General features: G+C 40.9%; 1 protein-coding gene across 1 annotated transcript in view; it reads right to left on the bottom strand.

Annotated features, from left to right (window-relative positions):
* ZFHX3 (zinc finger homeobox 3) overlaps nucleotides 1-16,683 on the bottom strand; it is an 813,079-nt gene extending 796,396 nt beyond the window's left edge. The window contains exon 1 of the mRNA XM_059714010.1: nucleotides 16,606-16,683. The gene's annotated coding sequence lies outside the window, so the exon portion shown is untranslated. The remainder of the gene's footprint in view (nucleotides 1-16,605) is intronic.
* Between the last annotated feature and the right edge of the window lie 272 nt (nucleotides 16,684-16,955).

Genomic DNA, 16,955 nt, shown 5'->3' with positions numbered 1-16,955 from the left:
AAACTTTGAAGTATTTATTATAGCTCAGTTCGCGTTTCAAGGTCTAAGTGACTTAGTTGTTAATGCTATGGATATACAAAGAAGATAATGCAAGAAACTCTTCAGCTATTCTTTATCAATGCCTAGTGAAAAGAATTGTTCTGTTTTGATGTCCAAAATCTTATATAAGAATACAAAACTATATTAAAATTATACTCTGCCAGTCACGCCCCATAGTGATGAGCATCACACTGACCCATGGACTTTTAGCCACACTCAATCTGGTAATGTCTACTTTGTAGTTGGTTGGACCCAAGATCAAGGAAGGGAAGTACAGAGAGACTAATGATGAAACACTCAGTAACCAGTGACATTTTAGGCATACAGGGATAGACAAAACAATAACCCGGGATGCTAACTGCAGTAAATTGTACATTTCCCACGCTACTCAAATGAAACTGTATATCACGTACAACCTGCTTAATTACAACAGCATTTCTTCAAATGTTGCTTAAAATTTCAATAAGTCTAAACTATGTAGGAAGCAATTTTCCATTACTGAAATCAAAATCACTTGGAATCAAGAAAATCTGATGCGGTGCTAAAAGATCCATTTTATAAAATAAGGGTAATTCTACCTGAAACTAATGAATAGTTTTACTTGTATATAGGGACCTACTTAACTCACAGCAAGACAAACCATTTTTGCCCATTTGGCAGGCATTTCACAGTGGCCCCACCCCTCAGCTCTGATTGGCAGAGAGATCTCATGGGGGGGAAGATGGATGATGGGGCGGCTGCCATCTTGACACTGGCTGCCCTTTATCTGGCCCCACTCCTCAGCACTGATAGGTGGAGAGGCCCAGGGTGGGGGCAGCCACCATCTTGCCTGCTGCCCCCCTTGTGCTACCCCACTAGCCAGCACCTTTCCCTCCCAGGTGGGCATTGCAGCAGGTGGGATGGATTGCACCCTCGGCAAGTCTGCAGATGGCACCAAGCTGGGAGGAGTAGTAGATATGTTGGAGAGTCAGGCTAGGATTCAGAGAGACCTTGACAAATTGGAGGATTGGGCCAAAAGAAATCTCATGAGGTTAAATAAGGACACGTGCAAATTTCTGCACTTAAGACGGAAAAATCCCATGCACCAGTACAGGCCGGGGATCAACTGGCTGGGCAGCAGCTCTGCAGAAAAGGACCTGGGAGTTACAGTGAAGAAGCTGAATATGTGCCCTTGTTGCAAAGAAGGCTAACAGCATCCTAGGCTGCAACAGTAGAAGCGTTGTCAGCAGATTGAGGGAAGCAGTTTGTCCCCTGTGTTCGGCACTGGTGAGGCCACATCTGGAGTACTATGTCCAGTTTTGGGTCCCCCTATACAGAAAGTACATAGATAAATTAGAGAGAGTCCAGCAGAGGGCAATGTAAATGGTTGGGGGGCTGGGAGACATGACTTCTGAAGACAGGCTGAGGGAACTGGGCTTATTGGGTATTTTTACATATGCTCCAGGAGTGAGAGGGGGGTTAATCCACTCTAATTAAAGTGCCTGGAGCATTTTGTGCATCAGTGTCCCCGTGCTTCAAAATGGCGGTGGGCACACTTTATGTAAAGCTCGCTGAACAAGCCTTAAAGCAGCTCTGCCGCCATTTTGATGCTCAGGGATGCTGATATATGAGACACAGAGGCTCGATTAATTACAGTGCATCAGAGCAGCCTCCCAGCTTGTGTACAGACACCCATTTAGTCTGGCAAAGAGAAGACTATGGGGGGATTGAATAGCAGCCTTCAACTCCCTGGAGGGGGGCTGCGAAGAGGATGGAGCTGGACTGGTCTCAGTGGTGGCAGATGACAGAACAAGGAGCAATGGGCTTAAGTTCCAGCAAGAAAAGTTTAAGTTAGATATTAGGGAAAATTTTCTCACTAGGAGGGTAGTAAAACCCTGGGACAGGCAACCCAGAGAGGTGGTGGACTCTCCATCCTTGGAGGTTTTTAAGATCCGGCTAGACAAGGCCCTGGCTGGGATGATGTAGTTGGGGCTGGTCCTGCTGTGAGCAGGGGGTTGGACTAGATGTGATCTCCTGAGGTCCCTTCCCACCCTCATTTTCTATGATTCAATGAAAACAATCTCAGACAGTTGCCTATCCAGCCTGCCCTTGAAAAGCTTCAGTGAAAACACTGATGGCATAAAAATTCAAAAGATTAATTATTTTACAGTGCCCTCTCTCCTCCACCAAGTATTAGTAGTATGTAGTATCTGCATCCATGGACCAAGAGAAATCTCAACTGCTATCTTAGCAAAAAGTTTAACTGGGGAAAGAGTAATGGTTTTCCTAATGGAAGAATATACTTTTCCAATGAAATCCACAAAATCTTCATTTCAAGTCCTACTAATATATAGTACAACTCCTTACTGCAATCGTAAAGTTACTGAAGCTATTAAAACATATAAATATCCAGGGCTAGCTTTCTTTACTTGGAAAGTGAAGGGTTATATTTTTTCTTCAATAATAATGAACCAAGAACCATAGAAAGTGACGTTCACTTCCTCATTCAAAGGTCAATAAAATGCATATAGCAACCATCTACAGCTCATGTCTAAGAAAACTGAATTGTAAAACTGATAAGGCTATATGCAGTGTTAATATAATATACTGGTGACCTTACTAAGCTTCCCTACCTCCTATAAATTCATATTAATTGTATCATTTTATTTAAGTTCCCAACTTGCTGTGGTGTATTAGCATATTAAAATTAACTCTGCAGGCTGTAATCACTTTACCTTAATAAACCAACTTACCAGGACAAATTTGATAAAATTATAGTACCCCCTTGTGGTGTTACCTTCATACCCCAATAGGACATTTCTTAATATTATATTTTAAAAAATCTTCTTCCACCAAGTGCAGTGGATAACTAATTAACCTTTTCCAAAATCCAATAAGAGCAAGGGGAAATTAAAAGGGCTATCACCGGTGTCTGAAAATGGATGAGATGGAATGACATTTTCCCGGAAATTGAGAAAGTAATCTTCAGTAGAAGCCATATGCATTTTTATATCAACAAAGACATGATATATATTTTTAAATAGGAAAAGAGAATGTACCAACAGCAAGAAGTGCTTTTGTAAATAGAAAGCAATCAGGTCATCAATTACAACATATCCAAGGGTTTTCCTTCAATAATTACATCCGATCTTGTACCATACTTTTCTTTTGCCAGGTTTAAATGGACAGGGCCCTCTGACCCAAAGGCTATGCTTCTAATTTTCCTAGCCTACATACTGATGAAAGTCTACCTCAGGTCTGTTGCTATTACAGAACACAGAAAGTAACAATTGATTTTGTTAGTATGACATTGGGAGAACATTTCTTCTATTCCTATTTCTCTTTTGGACAGATCATAAAGAAATTTTCATTGCCAGTTATAGTTTCCAGCTCTAAGCTAAAATAAACTATCAAAACAATAGAAATGTAGTATTACAAGTAGTTTGAACCAGTACTTATCTTAAAAAAATAATAATTACATCCAGAAAAAAAAGTTTTTAAGCCTTTCTGAAAATCTTTGTTAAAATTTGGAAGAGATGAAAAGTCAACATAAGACTCAAGTGAAAAATAAAGCTAAATTAACCAACTGTCTGACTTGGGAGAGATCTACAGACACAAAGAGAAAGTGACACACGCAGGACAAATACACCAATCTATACTTAACTATATCAAACTGAATACAATATACACAGATCGTCATCTGTTCAGGTGGATTTCACAGAAGGGCTTAAATACTGGAAGTTATTCCCTAGATGTCATGCAAATGTACATAGATATCTGTAAGTCACTATTTTGAATACATTACAAAGGAAAGCATCAAGCAAGTGTATTTGTTATCACTGCCTATCATCACCTTTACTTTGTGCTACCTCATCTGTTCATTGTAAGCACTCGTTTTCCCTCATCTTATATTGGACTGTACGCACTTTAGGAAAAGGTAGTTTAATTTTATTTTTTTCAAATGTACATAGTGCCTAGAACAATGGAGTCTCAATTAGGGCTTGACACTTCTGGACACTACCATGGTAACAGTAAGGAGATAATCCTAATAATTTTGCCAGAGTGGATATTGTCTATTAAATATTTATGTATGTTTTCTACTCTTCTTCTGTTATATCATTTTACGGGTGTGCGAAGCAAGCTCTATTCAATTTGGATTTGGACCAAATCAAGGACAGTGATTCAATTTCTTGATTCAGATCACTGTCCCCGATTCGATTCGGCCAAATCCAAATCTGAAGATTCAATGCCGAGTCGGAGAATCAGCGATTCAGGCATAGACACAGCTTTTAAACTATTAATTATTTGTCATAAACAACAACTGAATCAAAATATTTTCTTTCCCTCTCTCAGAACTCACCTGTGCACATGGACAGATACATGAGGGCCAAGCTGATGGAGGCCGATATGGTTTTGTTTTGGAATCTCCTGGACGACAATGAAGGACAATGTGGCTAAAATGCTTACTGAGAACCAAGCTTATATAGCTGGTGAACTCTTACCCCAGATGTGTGGCCCCACATCCCATCTCACAAAAGAAGTGAGACAAGTTTCAACTCTTAAAACATTAACAATTAAGCTGAACAAAGCACTAATTAGAATATAACAGGGAAGCATCCTACATTGGCAAAGAGATGTCACAGGGCTCTGCCATCCGTAACTTACAATTCTCTGAAAAAGCCCCAGTACCTCTCACAATAGAGAGCAGTACAAATGATTTTGAAGCTTCCCATGTCTAATTAATTTCAACATTAATACAATTAAATTAATATTTTCAGTACTTCTACAGCACCTTCCAGACAAGAATTCAAAGCACCTTTCAAGTGATAATTAAGCTTTACAACATCCCTCTCAGATAAGTAAATCCACATTTTCTAAGTGGAGAGTCACAGAAAGGAAAGGTTGTTTGCCCAAGATCACACATGAGTGGCAGAACCAGAAGCAAAACCTGTAACTAACTCCTAGTCACTGCTTTTGTCCCGTCATCTAGTGAGTAGACTTCATCACCTTACAAAGAGATAGGTAAACCAAGATAAGTAATCTCAACACCATTCATTAAAAAGAAAGCTCTGTAGCAAAAATTACACATGTTCCTGCCATTTGATTCCAAGTTAAAGATGGAAAAAGAGAATGCAGTAAAGGAAATGTCTTTAAAAGAATTTTATTCAGGCTTCGGAAAACTGTTCCTGCTTAACACGCAAGCCATTCAAACATACTCAGCCAGCACATGGACCTGCAAACACAGGAAGTGTTAACGATTTTCCTCCCTCTCTACAGAAATAATGATAAAAATGTCCTGGCCATGAAATGGACTAGTTTAATTCTGCTGCAGTACTTAAATCTGCCTTTCATTTTCCTACTGACTTTCTGAAATTCCTCAGGAAGACGTTATTGTTAAACAGCAGCAAGTGTTATTCTCACAGCAGTGCACATTAATAATAATTCAGTGTGGTGTCATGGAAGCCTGTGGGCTCTTAGCTGAATTTATTTGAAAAATAAAGTTTGTTTTTTTTTTCTCAGAGATCTTTACTTAAGTCAGCATGGAACTCTTGTAAAGATAACTACCAATAAGTCACAAGTACCCAAGGAACAGCCTTTTTATTTTTTTTATTCACTGCTCACCATGACAACATAATAAATGAGCCCTCAGAGACTAGGAAGTGCATAACTATTTAAAATTTGTATTTTATCTTCCATTGTATGCTTCCAGTCATAACTTTCATCATCTATTTCTTAGAATATTCTTCAGTGTTTCCAAGTACAATGCTACAATTTTCAACTGCAATACACAATAGATAATCAGAAATACATCTTAGCTATGATTCTTGATAATGGCTTGCAAAACTAGCCTTACAGTATTTTGCGATCCATTAATAATTACTTGCTCCCGTAAAAGAAAGCAATGAGCCAACATGGTCTCAACATCTGCTTTTTCAATTTTTGTTTTCAGTTCTGGTGGATGTCTCTGTAGTCTTTCATACATGACTAATAGGAAAGATACAAGACTAATAGGAAACATAACTGCAACTTCACTTACGGTTGGTTTCAGTTAACAGATGGTCTTTAAACTATCCAACATAAAAGCATACATTTTAGAAAAACTGACCCCAAAACTGCTTCATAAAATAAAGTATTTCATTTTTTTTCAAAGCTTTAGGATCTTTCAGGAGACTACAATATAAAAGAGCCCCCAGGGTAAAAAAAAATACTTATAATTTCCAACTTAAAATATCTGAGGCTAAAGATTTTACAATATGATAAGCATCAGAAATAACACGCAACTCCCTTCACAGCTATATAAAAAGAGGTGGGCCTCCCAGCCAAAATCTTTTCCTTGCTAAATTTTAAGTACCAACATAAAATTACAGAAAACAGGTCTGAAAAATCCCTTTGCCATGGTTGATAGCCATGATAGGTCAACCAAAGCTTTAATTTTCCATATGTTGGCAAGATGGTTATAATAGGTTCTTTCGGCTGTCACAACAGCTGCTTCCTTCTGGATAAGTACTAGGGTCAGCCATCATGAAGCATTGTCTTGAATTTCTTAGTATTATGCCTTCATAGGCACATGAACTATCTAAGATAGTAACAGAACTCAATGTTCGAGTGACCCCAACTTCACAATTATTTTATGCACTTCATAGTGGCTGCAAAATAACTGCTTTGCCCCACATACATCTTGTAAAACTGATCCACGTTAGGCCTTGTACATATATTTGAACCGATTTGTAAGTGCTGCTATAGCATTTTGTGTACACACATAAAACCATTAAAATTTATGACATACAACCATATTGAGAAACCATATGAAAATCTGGCTGGGAATGTAGTCTATCCAGCGCTGTATCCACTGGCAGAGTTTTTTCAAATATCTTCTCTACATAGGACACTGCAACCATGCCATGGTAGCTGCATCCATGATCAAAAATCCCTGTTAAACAGCTGTCACTGTGCCTTGCATCCATTTGGGGATAAATTATTACCATTGTAGTAATGGTTATTGTTATGTTTCCCATTATAATTACATAGCTACCATAGTTTGGTTCTGATGCCATATGGGTAGGATTTAATGCCTTCTTTTTCCAGACTCTCACCCAACCCCGCTTTATAATGATGGCCCAACAGAAATACTGGAAGCAAATCTTCCCAAGATTTTAAGGATTAAAGATGAAAACATTCAGAGATATGCTAGCACAGTGATTCTCAACCAAGGTGTTGCCAGATCATTTCAAGGGTGCCAAGAGTTATGAGGAGATAAATAAGGTGCGAGGAGATAAGCAGGTAACCTAAGCAGATAAATGCAGTTTCAGGCCTGAAGGATCCCCCACCACTACTGCCTAGTCCCTCTACAAGGACGTATGCACCGGAATAAACAAATTAGTTTTTTTAATTGTGTGCCACTCAATTCACAAGTTACAGAGGGGTGCCTCGAGTCCAAAAGGTTGATAAGAGAAGCAGCTTCTAGTGCAGCAGTTAAGTCTATTTTTCTATGAAATAATTTTTCAATGTCCAAAAAGTAGCCCTGGCTCACTGTCCTGGTACCACATGGGTTTTTCAGAACTTTTGCTGATAAAAGGGAGGATGATTGGTGATGGCAGCATGCTGATACAGTCTTTAAACATTTTTTTCCTCTATTATTCATGTCCAGATAAATATAAAGTTCACCTGAGAGCCAAACTGTGAGCCCCTTCATAAATATGAGTAAGAGTTGTCATATGTGCAGATCCTTTCACACATTCTAGCCTTTAATGAAATGTCCATGCAGGTAACAAATGTTTGACTATTTAATTCTGTTAAAATAAATATATTTACCTGCCAACACTGAAGAACAACATTCAAAATCAGCTACACAGTGTCATTTTACAAAGGAGAAAAAGCAACTGTATTTTGTTTGCTAGCATGACATCTTAGAACAATGTTTCTTTGTTGTCATCAGAATGGTTTTATTTACTACTAAGCCAGATTGCTTTTGTTTTTCTAAGAAAAAGAATAATAACAACTCTTTCCATCCAATTTTAAAGAGTGCTATGAAAATTAGATAAAAATTAACAATAGAGGAAAAAAATTATGTTGGCAACTAACAGAGTTGAAGCTAGATTTGCATCATTCAATCTGCTTGTTCCAGGTGCATCATCAGCATCTACACCTTAGTGATTCATCATTGCTTGTAGATAGAGTATTACAGGAACACAGCCAAACTACAAGCCAAGAAGTCTAACGCACACAAGTTTTTAAAATTGGGAATGTGTCTTGGTTATAGAACAAAAGAACTCGTTTTATCACTTGGCTTTACCACTTGAGAAAATGGCTCCTGGTGTGCTGAACTCCATGATAAATGTGCCCCCTCTAGATCTTTATTGCCCTTGTAAATCAAAGGACTGACAGCAGTTAATAAGAAAGCTTTTGAGTGGTTTTGAAGTTTTGCTTTGTACAAATAAAGTCTCATATTAAAGAATTTGCTAGTCCTCAAGGTGTGGAAAAATGAGGAGGAGTGGAACCTGTCTTTTTTAACTGTTTGTTCCCTTTTCTAGTCTCAAAACTTGTTTTGTGGCAAAAACAATAGTAAAAATAAACAATTTAATTTTTTTGCATTACACATTTCAATAGAGTCATTGGCATAGTCATTAAAAATCTATCTGGCATTTCTAACCCTATGATTTGGAAAAGAACTTCAAATTCAAAGTATGCAATATTAAAGGGGTTGGTATTTATAGATTTATTGTTAGACATTTGACCATATTTGTCTGCCGTCTCTGTTCTAGCCAAAGAAAATGCTATTTCTGCATCCAGAAATGATCAGTCTAAATTCCACTATGATACTATTAGAGGATGGACAGGATTACGTTTGTTGCCAGATCACCCACAGGTATGGAAAGGAAATTCTGAAATCAGATGACAGGAAATACAGCAGTACTCATAAAGGCCCTACAACAGTACGTATTTTGAGTTGATCTTACACCTCTACTTTTCAGTAAAGGGACAATTCTCCTCTGAGCAACAGGAATAAGTACTTACAGCAGAAAGAGTACATACAGGTTCAATGACAGGAGCAAATGAACCCGTTTATAGTTACCGACAGACAAAACTTTACTTGAAAGTAGGCATTTTAGATTAAATAAACATTGGACTTTAAAGCAATCCAATTGGGAAAAAATGATCACTGCTCATACATTTACAAGGCCCCCAAAAGCAAAATGATATGTAATCTAATTTTTAAGTTTTTACAGTTAGTATTAAAGCACACTCAGAGCATTATAAATTCAGTATATAGTATTAGCATTACACTGAATTACAATTTAACTGAGACAAATTAAGACTAATGTTGTGGTAGCTTTCTGTTTTCCTTCTATGGTTTGCATTACCCAAGCCCGATTCGAGATAATACCATTCCTTCCAAAACAGTTCATCACATGTCCTGGCCAAAAATATCTAACAGGAAACCATAGCTATTTGGACAGAACTAAACTTATTTATAAAGAAGTAAATGTACTTCCTGTCCAAACTAGTAGCACCAAGGTATTATGTGACAATCTAGTAACAGATCTAAAGGCAGCTCAAGTTCTTAGTGGGTTTTCAGCGTACTTCAGAAAGTACTTAAATGGAACAGAATGTTAAAGGATGCGTTGTCTTTAAAATCCTCTGTCAAACTGGTTTGGTTTTAAAAAGGCCTGCTTCTATTATTCATAGTAAGAAAAGGAAAAAGGTACCTTCTGTATTGGGGCCATACCCTTCCCCCTTCCAAATCTAGAGGCAAGGATGCTACCTATCCACAGCAGCCACCTGAAGGCTACACAGAAAAAATAAAACAGACTGAAGCTTTCTTACTTAAGATTCATGGAGTCAGTAAAAGGATAATTTGTGTCCCTGTTTATCAACTCCTCCTCCTTGCTCACCCAGTCCCATCTCCCTGCTGCAGTTAAGACCCCAAACTGTGCAGAGAGGGCTGCTCTACATCAGGGAGGGACAGACAGTGCCACAGATATGGCACACCCCTCCACAGAAAATGTGGGTGATTCACTTACTTCAAGGGAGTACAGATCTGGTGTTGCACAGAGAAACCACACAAGAGATTGCTCTGGGCTTCAGTCTATGCTGAGTTGCCAAACATCCAATCCACGGACCAAATTCTGTTCAAGCAGACTGCTTGATGTATTTTTGTGACCCACGTTGCCCATTCAGTTTGTGCAGCATCTAACTCTCAATTAAAAATAAAGTTAGATTCACTGTGGATCAGGGCCAATATGTAACCCTATATTTTATACTCCTGCCCTTGAACAAAATTACAAAATAGAATTTAGCCTTCTCCTTACATGTTTGACACGCATGGTCTCTAACATGATTTTATCTGGCATAGCTTCTAAAAATGCCTTTTGCTACCTTGGACAGAATTGTACTAGCAAGAGTCAAAATGGAAAACAGCTGGCAAGCACAGTTTTCCTAGAACAATGATTGATAACTGTTTCAGTACCGTTGCGATGAGCCTGGTTCAAGCCCTAATGAGGATGAAGCTGCAAATGTAATGTCAGATGCTATAGAAAGAAATAAAAAACAAACTGCTAAATCATCCAAATGCTTTAGCATTTGAAGACAGATTCTAATTACTGACAGATGGCCCCACACTTCTGCAGTACCTGACTTCCAGTATGACAGGAAGAGGACAGAGCTTGACATATCAAACAAAAGAACCGTTCAGCCACGAGGCACTGATAGCCTGCCGCCTGCTGCTGACACAGTGGTTGACACTGGCACAGCTCTGGTTCAGAAAGTCCTACAGAGATGTCACTGCATATTACCAACATTAACTGCACCAAAGGGCACAAAAAGTTGACACTACCTAAGAAATAAAATCAAGCACAAAGTGACTGAGGAAAGAATGGAAAATCAGAATTAAATTACAGCTTGTAGTATCTGGGGCAAATGAATGTGTTGTTTTTCAATAATAAAATTGATTTGAGATGTTTTTATATGACAAGTTGAAACTGGGGCTAAATGCATGGGATATCTAGCACAACAAACAGCAGATCACATATAGCATAATGCTCCTTTGCTCTTGACTTCTCTTCTTGTGTTTATGTCAATATTAAATTATGAGTAGCAAATCTTTAGTGAGTATACATTACATATGGTATTCACAATATTTATAAGCAGGCAAAACATTATAATGCATTTGATGTATAACTTATTCATTTTGATATAATGCCAGCTTATTTTTCTTATATCTTCTAATTTTTTAGACCTAGAGAGAATATTTATTTTTGTTTTTAAATTCTGGAGAGAGCTGGGTGTAACTGTCTAAAAAGAAAAAAAAAATTAATGATTGAACCATTTGATTTTATAGACCTATTCCATTTAATGGGCAAAATCCAGCTCCTAGCAGCTCCTGTCTTAGGTGGTTGCCAGGTGCTCTCTTACTGCAGTTCTCTCTAAACTTGGAATCTCTGCACAACAGCCATTTACCAAATCATATCCAGGTATTGATGTTTGCCACTCTACAGTTAAATTACATCAAACATCAATACAATCAACTCATTAGCTAGTTTTTATTGAGCTCCAACATTCACTACATACTTTTCAATTCTTTGATTAAGCAATGTATAGCCTGTATTCCCGGTCTACATCTACCAAGTGATTAGCTCAATAATACTGATAATCTTCTCAAGTCAAACAAGCTGGGAAAGGAAGTAGCTGAAATCCCTTTAAGCAGACTCAATTTACTCCTTTTGTGAAGAATATCAATATACTACAGTACTAGCAATACAATCTGGCAAATAAAAACTTCAAATTTGCTAAGTTAGAGAGTAATTTTAACAAAAAGTCACAGCAGGTCATTCAAATGCCCTTTAATTGTCTCTAGATCATACTCTGCTATCCTTCAACAACCTTCCTGGCATGCTGAGATTTTAAATCTCTTCTTACTAATGTAAGAACCAAGAAGAGAATTGAAGTGTGATTGTCACATACAGAGTCTGAATGCCAAAGGTCAACACAGCTTACTGGTATGCTGGCCCACTGCTCCAAATTTTATATCATTTCTGTCCCTCAGTTATTGCCTGACATGATTTAACAACTGTAATTCCTTATTTAACGATGTCAAAGGTTTTTAGGAAATTGACTGTATTTCACCAACGATATATTTCTTCTTGATTACAGAGTGGTTAAAATGATTTTAAACCAAGACAGCAAAATAAAGCAGTAATAAAATCAATAAAAGGTGCTTAAAACATTCCTTCTATTAGGTAATGGCATTTAAAATATCCGTAGCTTGTAATGGCACTTAGGATATGCCCAAAAATCAATGAGCTAAATTACTTATTGAACTAGTTAATTTGAACATTGAGTTTTATATGTATATTGATAAAACAGGCTGCAGAATCCTGCTGTTAACAGTTTAATTTCGTGGTCAAACAACTCCCTCTGCTGGAAAGAAACACGCATTCTTCAAAAAAATAAAAAGATGTTAAAACACCATTTTAAAAGCTGTAACTTCGACAAACTCCACAAGAGGTCCCTCCTTGTATGCATAATGCATACAACTAGAAAAATGTCAGTAGCGCTTACAAGGGGAGGTTACACAGTGCTTTAGCCCAGAACTAGAAGTTTTTCAGGGTCTGTTGTTGTAAGACAATGTCTGAAAGTAATAGATGTTGTCTTGAAAGAGTCAAAAATCATCAGATGAATCTCTTACCATGGCAGTGTTTTGGAGTGATTGGATCAGGTGCTGTTGTATTAGGATGATAAGGCTCTCTTAAAAGAGATGGCAAACTTGGAATTTCTGGTCTTGGCTAATTCTAAATACCCAGGATGTAGAGTTTTCGTTCAGCTCCATTTTTTCCTCATGTCAATGAAAGTGCATCTTGGAAGTCATATCGAAAAAGGCATGGCCTAGAGCGAGGCTGCTTTCTCCCATGCAATACAAGGAACTTGAGCAAAGCAAGCTAACCTAAAAATGGCCCCACTGAAGAGAATTAACAATCCTGACTGTGACATCAAGCTGCTGTTTTACCTCATCGTGCCAATGCTGAGGCTGCTAAGGTTACCTAAAGACTTGGAACCAGACACGTCAGCTGAATTCAAATGCTAAAGTTGTACAGAGATGTGTACTGACGTGATCTCCAGGTCTCTGTCACTGGCATTACATTACTATTATGTATCTTCCCTGAGCCCTGATAAGTCCTTAGCAAGATCTGTGCTAGGTGCAATACATACATAGAGAACACATCTGCTTTGAAAGCCTTACTGCCTAGATGAGTCAGACGGACAAACAACGAGAGAAAGTGTTATTTGCCCCTGTTTTATGTATGAGGAACTGAGGCAGAGAGGGATTTTCTGACATGGCCAAGGACACACAAGGAATCGATGGCAGAAACTAAATTCAGATCTGCCAAGTTCCAGTCTGATGTGTTCCTCGCAAAACCATCCTTCTGTTCAAGACCATTAGAAGACGAGGAGGAAGCATGAACCTCGGTGTCTTTAGGATGCAGAAAACCACAGCACTAGTCGAGATGGGAACATCTGTGACTGATGGGAACAGCTGGTTGGCCGTGGGAAAGCAACAGCCACAGCTGAGACTGGTGGAGCAGAAGAGGCTGCTAAGCAGTGGGGTTATTTTATTTTATTTTATTTTCAGGGAAGAGAGACTTGGCTTTAGAATGTTATTCTTCAGTTTGATTATCAATAGCCTGAATTAAGGACAGGCTGCAAATTCATTTTGTTAAGGGTATTAGAACTAGTGTAGGTAGATTTTGCTTGACAGTTAATTTCTAAAGAAGAAAAAATATAATAGATTTTTTTTTCTTATGAGAAGCTGGACAGCAAAGTAAATCTTGGTGATTAAAACACAGGGATGGAAGAAATCTGGATTTTATTTCCAGTTCTGCTACAGATTTCCTGTATGACCTTGGGCAAATAACGTCTCTATACCTCAGCTTTCCCCTTTTATAAAATGGGAATAAGAATACTAATTTACCTTGCAGTGGGGCCATGTGGTTTAATTAACAAATATCTTAGATGGCCTTGAGACTCTTAACCAGAATACTGTCAGCACCAAATATTATTAGTAATTATAATTTTATTATTATGTCACCAGAAAAAAGCCTCTCCAGCCATTCATAGGCGATGTCTACAAAAGGAATATGAATAATTTTCATTAAGCATCAGATAGAAAATATGCAACTGTCAAATGATGTCTAACATGTACAGCCCTGTTTGTTCTGTGACTTTACAGCTATAGCATTTCATTCATGATAAAAAAGCATAGGAAGGACAATAACACAGGAGCTTGTGCAAATATAGACACTTTCCCTGTGACCTAAGCTGAGAGCAGTCACTGGAAAGACCAACCGCAGGTGAAAGTAAAAATTAATAAAAATATTAAGTAATACAATCTCAGGGGAAAAAGGGCTGGAAAGGACCTCAAAAGGGCCCCATAGCCAATCTTTGCTCAAGTAAAAATCTTCCCTTTCTAGATTATTCCAATAAAAGACTGCTCTTGAAAACTTCCAATGGCAGAAAATCCACTCTCTCTAGAGGTTATCTATTCCAGTGCTTAACTCCCCCATAATAGTAAAGTTTATCCTAAGAGCCAACCTAAATCTCCTGTTTCAGTATTGAGCTTATGTGTTTATTTCAATTGATGAAATTCAATACATGACTTCACCACTTCCTAAGAGTAATTAGTACAGGTGCACCAATACATCAGTCGCATAGTGGATCGGCACCGATAACAGGAAAATTAACATTATGGGCAATCAGGTTTTTTTGGCCAATAATGTCACCGCTAAATGCTGTGTGCAGCATCCAGCCAATAAGTCTGTGGGAGGATGGGGTGTGGGGCAGGGAGGGAATGGGACAGGGCGTGGGACACTAGTCGAGGGGGCACTGGGGGGGCAGCTCTCCACCTCTGTGTGCACCCCCAGAGTAGGCATGGAGGGCACGTGCCCGCTGGATTTGTGCACTGGACAAGGGCAGGCTGCCCACTGTGGGCTCAGGGCCAGGGGCTACACTGACCTCTTCCCAGTGAGGGGAGGGGGAGAAGATAGCCGGGGCTGCACTGGGGGCGGCAGAGGTGGGGAGGGCTCAGCTGCATGGGGCAGGCAGCAGCACTGGGAGGGGCGGCCCTGGAGGAGGCTTGGGGTCTACGGCCATCCCAAAGCCTCCCCTCCCAACATAACCCCCCCCCATAGCCACCCCTCCCAGCACCACCACCGCCCACCCCATGCAGCTGAACCCCCCCAACCCTGTGCAGCCAAAGCCCCCCGCTGGGAAGAGACTGGCACAGACCCTGGCCCAAACAGCAGCGGGCAGCCCGCTCCCACCCCACACACAAATCCAGGGGTGGGGGGGGGCACATGCCCCCATACCTACCCTGGGGCTGCATGAAGTGGTGGGGAACTGCCCCCCTCCCCATCCTCCTGGATGAGTGGCCCATGCCCTGCCCCGGGGTCCCATTCACCGCCCTGGCTGTGCAGCGCCTGCCCCTGCCCCTGCCCCACTCCCTCCTTCGCTGCAATCTGCCCCTTCCCCTCCCCCCCGGCCTCCCTGGCAGAGCACTGCTGTGCAAGCTGCCCGCTGCATTCCTGTAAATCAGCTATTGGATCGGTATCGGCTGGCACAGCTGGTTAATAATCGGCCGTCGGTATCAGCCAAGAAAATCGTTATTGGTACATCAGTGCAACACTTGAATGCTCATCTTGCTGGGGCGATCTGACCCCAGCTGACTTCCTACGCCTCGGGCAAAGGGCTAGACCCGGCGCTCTCACGAGGCCCCTTTCAGCCCCGACAGCTACGAAATCTACCCTGAGTGATTACTTAACTCTAATACAGCACTTCGAAAGTGTATAATGCTGCATGAGGTAATCGATCGTTAATATAATAGTTGTCAATTGCTCACGACTGTATAAACACGGGGTTTTTTTTCATTTTGTGTCCTGGGCCAAACCGGCCAGATGAGTTTTAAATTCTGTGTGTCAGCTGAGCAGAGGTCAGTCGTCGAGCGGGCAAGCCTCCCACCTCCCGGGCCAGCAGCCATCGCAGAGGACAGTCCCGTTTCCTGCTGCCCTGTCCTCTACCGATACGAAACCAGATGCCTTTCTGTCCTCTAGTCTTCTCTTCAAGAGAAAAATAGCGGGCGTAAAGGCGTCCAGTTGGGTGGGTTTTCCCCAGCAGAATGGCAGAGTTTCAAGAGAATAACCCACGGCTTCAGGAGAAAAATAGCAGACCTAAAGGCATCCGGTTTGGTATCAGCAGACGGCGACAGGACTGTCCTCTACGATGGCCAACCCCCCCGGACGCTTCCGCCTGGGGCGTCGCGGACTCCCAAACCCGCGGCGGGCATCCGACACGCCAGCCCCGAGCGCGGAGGCGTTAGTCTTCAGGTGAGGAAAGCCCAGGAGTAATCCCCCGTCCCCGCAAAGGCGAGACCTCGCGTGAGAGGCACCACAGACACCTGAAGGGGACCCGACGGCATTCGAGGGCATCTCCCCTCCCACCTCGGTGAAACCGCCTCAGCCAAAATCGTCGTCGCAGCATCACACTTGCTAGGTAAGTACAGGGTAATTAGCCTCGTGTTATGGCAGTATTTCCTCACACCTGGTCGGGTCGGGGGAGGCGGGACACCTCCGGGCTCCCCCCGCCACCTCAGGAGGGGCGAGGCTCACAGGCCTCACTGACCTTCTCAAGATGGCGGCGCAGGCCGAGGCTCCACGGCGCCGACTTACAAGATGGCGGCGGGGCTCCCTCGCAACGGCTGTTGTGCCCTTCCCAAGATGGCGCCTCGCTTCCATCCTTTCTTTGACCTCTCCAACATGGCGCCGGCTCGCCTTTCCTCCCTCCCCAGCATGGCGTCCATTCGCCCTCCCCAACATGGCGCTTCAACTCCTCCCTTCTTTTGACCTCTCCAAGATGGCGCCCTCTTCCCCGTTCCCACCCCGCCTCCCCAA

The sequence above is a fragment of the Alligator mississippiensis genome, chromosome 10 (assembly GCF_030867095.1).
Source record: "Alligator mississippiensis isolate rAllMis1 chromosome 10, rAllMis1, whole genome shotgun sequence".
Taxonomy (NCBI): domain Eukaryota; kingdom Metazoa; phylum Chordata; order Crocodylia; family Alligatoridae; genus Alligator; species Alligator mississippiensis.
This window is presented reverse-complemented; position numbering and strand designations above follow the sequence as displayed.